At 40.1% G+C, this 8031-nt stretch overlaps 1 non-coding gene across 1 annotated transcript; it reads left to right on the forward strand.

Moving 5' to 3' along the window:
• Positions 1 to 660: 660 nt before the first annotated feature.
• LOC140818889 (small nucleolar RNA R71) lies at positions 661 to 767 on the forward strand. The gene has a single exon (XR_012115120.1). It is a non-coding gene; the product is annotated as a small nucleolar RNA R71 (small nucleolar RNA).
• The last annotated feature ends 7264 nt before the right edge of the window (positions 768 to 8031 follow it).

Consider the following 8031-nt stretch of genomic DNA (forward strand, 5'->3'; position numbering starts at 1 on the left):
AATTGTCCAATTTGATTCTCTAACCCCTTTATGGATGCATCTTGGTTCTGAAATCTCGTCTCTGTTGCAGAAATAAATTTGGTCATCATTTGCTCCAAATTGGACTTCTCCTTCCGCGGCGGCTCTGGCTTGAATCCTTGTTGCATCCCATATGGTGGACCTCTTTGTTGGCGATTTTTGTTGTTTTGACCTCCCCATGAAAAGTTTGGGTGATTCCTCCATCCCGGATTATATGTGTTCGAATAAGGGTCATTTCTAGGACGGTTCTGGAATCCCACATGTTTTACCGGTGCTCCCTCAGGCACATATAATGGATTGCCATCTTGGCAATCCTGCACGTCATGCTCACCCCCACACTTATCACAGAAAATTTCTTGCAGACGCATAGCCGACTCACTCATGCTCATCCCATCAATCTTTCTATTCAAAGCCTCTAACTGTGCTGAAACCGCAGACAAATCATTAACTTGATTGACTCCAGCACCTCGTCTCTGCCTATCAAACTGAGGGTGATAGCTACTAGCAGCCATCTCCTCCAATAACTCATATCCTTCCTCAGCCGTTTTTCTCAGTAAGTTACCACATGCAGCAGCATCTATCATAGTACGGTTAGGAGTAAGCAGACCGTAGTAGAAAGTTTGAACAACTAACCCAAGAGGCAGCTCATGGTGTGGACATCTCCTCAACAAGTCCTTGTAGCGCTCCCATGCCTCATAAAGTGACTCTTGCTCATATTGAGCAAAAGTAGTAATGTCGGCTCTAAGCTTCATAGTCTTCGACGGAGAAAAGTACTTGATCAGGAATGCCTTTGCCATATCCTCCCATGTAGTAATAGACCCTACAGGCAAACAGTAGCTTTCTCTCTTAGTGGAAATGGAAATAAACGCAAACGAACAACATCATCAGATACGCCATTAAACTTAAAAGTATCACAAATTTCAAGAAAGTCAGCTATATGAGAATTAGGGTCGTCAAGTGCACTTCCCCCAAATTGGACAGTGTTCTGAATCATCTGAATGATAGCTGGCTTGATCTCAAACTGATTAGCTCGGATGACTGGTCTTATGATGCTTGGACGTGATCCATCAAGAGACGGCTGTGCATAATCCATCATCGGTATACGCCTTGGCTCCTCTCTGTGTTGCTCCTCTTCCATTCTTTCCTTTGCTCTTTGCTGCTGTAGTCGACGTCTAGCTGTGCGTTCAATCTCGGGATCAAAAGGCTCAAGCTTAAACTCGGGTGATCTTCGTATGCACCCCAAGAAAAACCTGCAACAAAATGAGAGTATCAAATAACAATAAAATAAATAATACTAAAGAATTTAAATGAAAAATAAAAAATTGTGAATCAACAGTCCCCGGCAACGGCGCCAAAAACTTGATCGAGCAAAACTTGCACAGTGAATAGTCCCAAAATTTATTTTATAAATGAAAGCTCGATTTAAATATCGCAAGTGCACGATAGTCAAGTTATAATAAACGTAAGTGAATACGAGTATCGATCCACGAGGACTGTGTTACACTATTTTTATTTTCAAGTAAGATTTCTTTAGCAACGATAAAATGATTGGATGATTAAACTAATATAACTTAAACAACTAAAATAATAATTAAAATGCAAGGAAAATGTATTCAAGGAAGCAATGATTATTTTGGATTAAATCAAATGAGAAATGAATTTGTTGGGAATTATCAGTTCACCTACCACTCGTGTTTAAGTAATTATACTCGACTTCTACTCGTGCATTCGACGGAATTCCCTAGACTAATTAATATACTCTGTCGAGCTATATTAATATTAATCATAAACATGCAGTAATCAAGTGTCCTCAATTATTTAACAGTTCAAGATTGCATTACGTTCTATGGAATCCACTAGCTCTCATTCAGGTGAACAATCGCTATCGACACGTATCCAATTCCGTATATCTACTAAAATTGTAAATCCGCGGTTTATACTATTTGATTCTATTGTTAGTTATTCTCTCGAAATCATCAACAAAACGAAATAATCAAAGGAAGTTAGCTAGACTTCGATTGAAACAAGAAAGACAATAGCATAAACAAATCACTAATAAAAACGTCGATAAATAATGTTCAACACCGAGTACGGGGTAGGATCCCCTCAAATCCCAACAAATCTAAAGTTTAGCTACTGAAATTCATAATAAAAACCACAATCAATATATGAAATAAAATACTGAATAATGAAAATACTAAAGATGACGATGGATGACGGCCACGACGCGTGGAAATCTCGAGGTCTTCGAAATCTCCTTTGCTCCTAGCCTTCTTCTCCAAGAAAAGATGAAAATATGATGATAGATCCCAGAAAAACGGCTGCCTCTCGTGTATTAGGTTTTTGGTGCGTGATAGAGTCCACAAAACTTGGAAACAAATCTTCCCGAATCTCGTTTCTCGCTAGGGCGGTCAATTGTGTCCGCCCTAGCGAGATACTTCGAATAAGCTTTCTCGGCCATGTCCCTGGTTTCGCTGGGGCGGTCACTTGACCGCCTAGCGAAATACTTCGAATAACCTGGTACACTTCTATCCCACTTTTTGGTTCAATTCCTACAAAATAACCACAAAATACACGAGATCAGTCATATACTAAATAATGCTAAAAAATTGCAAAATTAAACTAAAACAAACTGATAAGATGCATGAATGCGACTCAAAACCAACACTAAAAACACGTAAAATCGAGTCCTATCAAATACAAGTCTGAAGCCTTTTAAAGGTTCAAAGAATTCAGAAGTGAAGTAGAGAAACAGTTGAGACGAAGTATCAAGACACTTCGATCGGATCGAGGTGGTGAGTACTTGAGTGCCGAGTTCCAAGAGTATCTAAGGGAGAATGGGATTCTCTCGCAGTGGACTCCGCCCGCTACACCACAGTTGAATGGTGTTTTGGAGCGTCGTAACCGGACTTTGATGGACATGGTTCGGTCTATGATGGGGTTCACGGAGTTGCCGTCATCCTTTTGGGGATATGCGTTTGAGACAGTGGCACTGTTGTTGAACAATATCCATTCAAAGGCAGTTGACAAGACACCATATGAGATATGGATGCGTAAGCCACCAAAATATTCTTATCTTAGAATATGGGGGTGCCCTGTGTAATGCCCGAGATTTAATTATTTAATCAGACATTGATTAGTTAACATGATTGAGATTAATAAGAAATCAAATGACGAGGCCGGGCGTCGGTGCAAGAAAAATAAGATTTGTACAGAACTCGTGGCACCCGAGCGGTAGAAAGAGACCGCCCGAGCGCCAATGCACCATAAATGGGAGAGTTTGACAGAAAGTCTGGCGCCCGAGCGGTAGAAAGTTACCGCCCGAGCGACAGTGTTCTCCGAGATGATAATCAAACAGAAGAAGTGGCGCCCGAGCGGTAGAAATGTACCGCTCGAGCGCCAATGGATAAGGAGCCATGCACCGAACAGAAAGTGTCGCGCCCGAGCGGTACTTTCTTACCGCTCGGGCGCGAGACGTGGAATATGCGGAATGAGCCACTTGCTTCAGTGCATGTTACGGAGGTATATATATATATATATATATATACACATGCAAATCTTCAGAATTCCTTAAGCAACTCATTTCTCATAATTGAAGAAAGGGCCGAGGAAGATAGCAGAAAATCCTTACGCCTTTTGTGAGAAATCCGTCCGTCATATTTTGAATCCGACTTCAGTACTGTGTTGCTATCAACACAGGCTACATCTGGACGTAAGTTTTGTTACATTTTGAGATGTTTTGAAAATACGATGTTTCCAGAATTGAATATGATTCAGATATGGTATTTCTACTGCCGTAGATATTGTATAATCGAAGTCAGATTTAAGAATAGACTTATTATGCAATTGTTATGATTTTTGAAAGATATTGACTGAGATTCTATATCAGAATTGTGTTAGTATTCAGAGCATGAATTGTATTGACACAGATTATGAGTTCTAGTATTATATTTGTGATGTTCAGATTGACGGGGTTATTCAGATTGTATTGTTATGCCGTCGAAACATCAGTTGATTTAGATTAATCAGATTCAGATGTGATGTCGATTATATTGTGATATTATTGATATGAATCAGATTGTATATTGTTCAGATAGTGATCAGATTAGGTACTGAGTTGAGTATTGATCAGAACAGATTGTGTATTGAGTTATTCACTGATTCAGCGTATTCGATATTGTCATTTCAGATTTGATATGAATAGAGTTGAAGACAAGTCATCGTCTTCGTCAGACCGGGACGACAAAGGTATAATTCATGTGATATTCGGGAAGCATAACTCAAATTAGATTAATTTGAGTTTCCCAATAAAATCACATACTAGATTATTGTTTATATTGTTACATGATTATGCTTTGATTATAGAATTGTATTCAAGCAGGTAAGATTATTATCATATTCAGATATGAATATGATTATGCTTTGTTTATAGATTTTATTCATTGCATTTAAGATAGGAAAGTCTTGACAGCATCAGTCAGGCTTCTAGACGTTCGGTGTATCGTACATAGGAGCAGACACCCTCCGATTGTAGCACCACGATACAGCCATGGCCGAAGTCTAGGAATAAGACGTACAGTTACCCCGATTGGTTGAGTAGGTAACAGCCATTGACGTCTTATTCATACCGGGATCCCTAGAGTTATAGCTGAGTCGAGTCTAGACATTATTTTACTAGAACTGCATGCGTTTATGGATGTGGTTTCATAGACTATGGAACCCATTGTTATTCATTTCAGTCATGACAGCATGTTTCATGATTTAGACTATTTACATGCATGTTTATCTGATTTGAATTGCATGTTTAGTTAGATTAGAGTTCATAGATGATGAAATCTATTACTATTGTCTTTGCTTTTATTCATGACAGCATGTTCCATGAATCATTATGTGTATATGCATGTTTACCATGTTTTATACTGGGATTTATTCTCACCGGAGTTATCCGGCTGTTGTCTTGTTTTGTATGTGTGCATGACAACAGGTGGGGCTGGATCAGGGTCGAGATGACGATGAGAGAAGACGAGTTAGCATGGTGATTCCGGACTTGTAGCAGACTTGGTTTATTACTTGAATTTAGTAATTGAACCTTAGACTTAGGTTGTACAGTATTGTACTTTTATACTGACATGTAGTTTTATACAGATCTGTATATTATGTAGATGCCATTACCTTCCGCACTTTATTTTAAAAAGAAAAATTTTTAGACCCTGTTTATCAGAACTGATAATTAAATCCCAACATTGATCAAGAAGATGATTAGCGTCCGGGTCCCCACACCCTGCTTATGTGAAGCAGGTAGTGGGAGATAAATTGGATAGTCGATCCATTTTATGCTACTTTGTGGGATATCCAAGGAATTCAGTTGGATATTATTTCTATCATCCCCAAGAAACAAAGGTGTTTGTTTCTAGGAATGCAACTTTTTTGGAAAAGGAATTTATATTGGATAGAAAAGGAGAGATGATAGAACTCGAAGAGATTCGAGAGACACCCACAGTTGTAGAACCCATACCCGAGGAGCCAAGAGAGGAGATACAAGCTCCTAGAAGATCCAAGAGAGTCTCGAGACCACCTATGAGGTATGGTCTGCTTCTTGAAGAGGGCCATGATGAGCCTAACCTTGGATGTAATCCAAGGACCTTCATGGAAGCGTTATATGATGTGGATTCATCCAAATGGCTTGAAGCTATAGAATCTGAGATGAATTCCATGCATTCGAACCAAGTGTGGAATCTTGTGGATCCACATGAGGGAACTGTTCCCATAGGGTATAAATGGATTTACAAGAGGAAACTTGGGGCGGATGGGAAGGTATTGACCTTCAAGGCACAATTGGTAGCAATAGGGTATACTCAGAGACAAGGTGTTGACTATGAGGAAACCTTTTCTCCAGTTGCAATGTTCAAGTCCATAAGTATATTGCTAGCTATAGCTGCATGGTATGACTATGAGATATGGCAGATCGATGTCAAGACAGCCTTTCTTAATGGGGATATTAAGGAAGAGATTTACATGTCTCAACCTGAAGTGTTTACATCTATCGGAAGTGAGCATATGGTATGCAAACTTCAAAGATCTATTTTTGGTCTAAAGCAGACATCTAGGAGTTGGAACCTCAGATTCGATAGTACAATCAAAGATTTTGGTTTTACTAAGAATCCTGAGGAACCCTGTGTGTACAAGAAGGTCAGTGGGAGTGTTGTGACATTCCTTGTGCTTTATGTTGATGACATTCTACTCATTGGGAATGATGTAGGAATGTTGCAATCAACTAAGATATGGTTAGCAAGTAAGTTTTCGATGCAGGACTTGGGTGAAGCATATTTTGTATTGGGAATACAGATCTATAGAGATAGATCAAGAAGATTGCTTGGTCTCACCCAGTCCACATACATTGATACCATCGTGAAGCGGTTCTCGATGGATGAGTCCAAGAGAGGACATCTACCAATGTGTCATGGTGTGTCCCTATCCAAGTCTATGTCTCCCAAGACTGATGCAGAGATAGCGGTGATGACACGCATTCCGTATGCTTCGGCAATTGGTAGTAACATGTATGGGATGATATCTACACGTCCTGACGTGGCATTTGCACTAAGTGTAGTGAGTAGATATCAATCCAACCCTGGTCTTCCACACTGGAAAGCTGTGAAAGACATCCTCAAGTATTTGAGAAGGACCAATAAGTTGTTCTTGGTCTATGGGGGTGGAGAACTGAAACTGGAAGGCTATACCGATTCTAGCTTCTAAAGCGATATCGATGACTCGAAGTCAACCTCTGGGTTCGTATTCATGCTCAATGGTTTTGCTATCTCTTGGAAGAGTTCCAAGCAAGACAGCACTGCGGATTCCACCACTGAGGCTGAATACATTGCTGCATCGGATGCAGCAAAGGAGGCTGTTTGGTTTAGGAATTTCGTCCAAGAGTTGGGCGTCATTCCTAATGGAGTTGTTCATATCCCGGTGATGTGTGACAACACGGGAGCCATAGCTCAGGCAAAGGAGCCAAGGTCTCATCAGAAGTCCAAACATGTATTGAGAAAGTAACACATCCTCCGAGAGATTGTGGAAAGAGGAAAAGTGTCGATCGAAAAAGTCGGCTCTGCAGATAATGTTGCTGATCCACTAACTAAGCTTTTATCGGGACCATTATTTGAGAAGCATCGCGAATCAATGGGTTTGAAGTATATGTGTGGTTGGCTCTAGTGCAAGTGGGAGATTGTTAGAATAGGTGCATGTCGAGCCAAGTGTTGGCCGAATGTTCACAATGAAACTCTATGTATAAACGATCTTTATTTTAATAATATTTGAAATTACTGTTTTGACACTTCTTTATCTGTTTACCCATGCTAGTTGCATAGATAAAGTCCTTGAATATACAAATAGTAGAAAGAATATGAGATGCTCATATGATGAGTATCATGAAACTCATATTTGCAATATTGTATATTCTAAACAGTTCCTAGTCGATTCAGCCGCCGCTAAGAAGGATATAGGCCGCTCGAGTTCGAGACTAGTATCTGCGATTTGAGTACCATGTTTCATTGGTAGGGGACATTATGATGTCCGAACATGCAGATAGGTGCTCTTTGTAGAGTGCACTGAACAACCCTCCATAAAAGGACTTTCCAAGTGGTTCTCACTTATCGAGTGGAAACGTCCTCGTTTATGGTTGTACACCATTAGTCCTTATGACCCGGGACAACATTGAGACTCTATATGCTAGCATTACACTTTGACTTGTTTACCGACTCTTAAGGGGTCATCAGGTGGCAAGGTTGGGTGTTCTAACGAAACATATAGGAGTCGATGCATTGTAGTCGTGGATTCACCGCTTACCTTCGGGTATGGATATCCTATGTGTATGTAGTATGAAATCTCTGATCAGATTATGGTGGTAATTATGAAAGGGGTTTCATAGATTACACCATCGATGCAACTACGGCATGACACATAGCATCGATTCAGTGACAACTCTCGATATACCAATAGTTGTCGAATCGATCGGGA

This window comes from Primulina eburnea, chromosome 17 (genome assembly GCF_022965805.1).
Source record: "Primulina eburnea isolate SZY01 chromosome 17, ASM2296580v1, whole genome shotgun sequence".
NCBI lineage: Eukaryota > Viridiplantae > Streptophyta > Magnoliopsida > Lamiales > Gesneriaceae > Primulina > Primulina eburnea.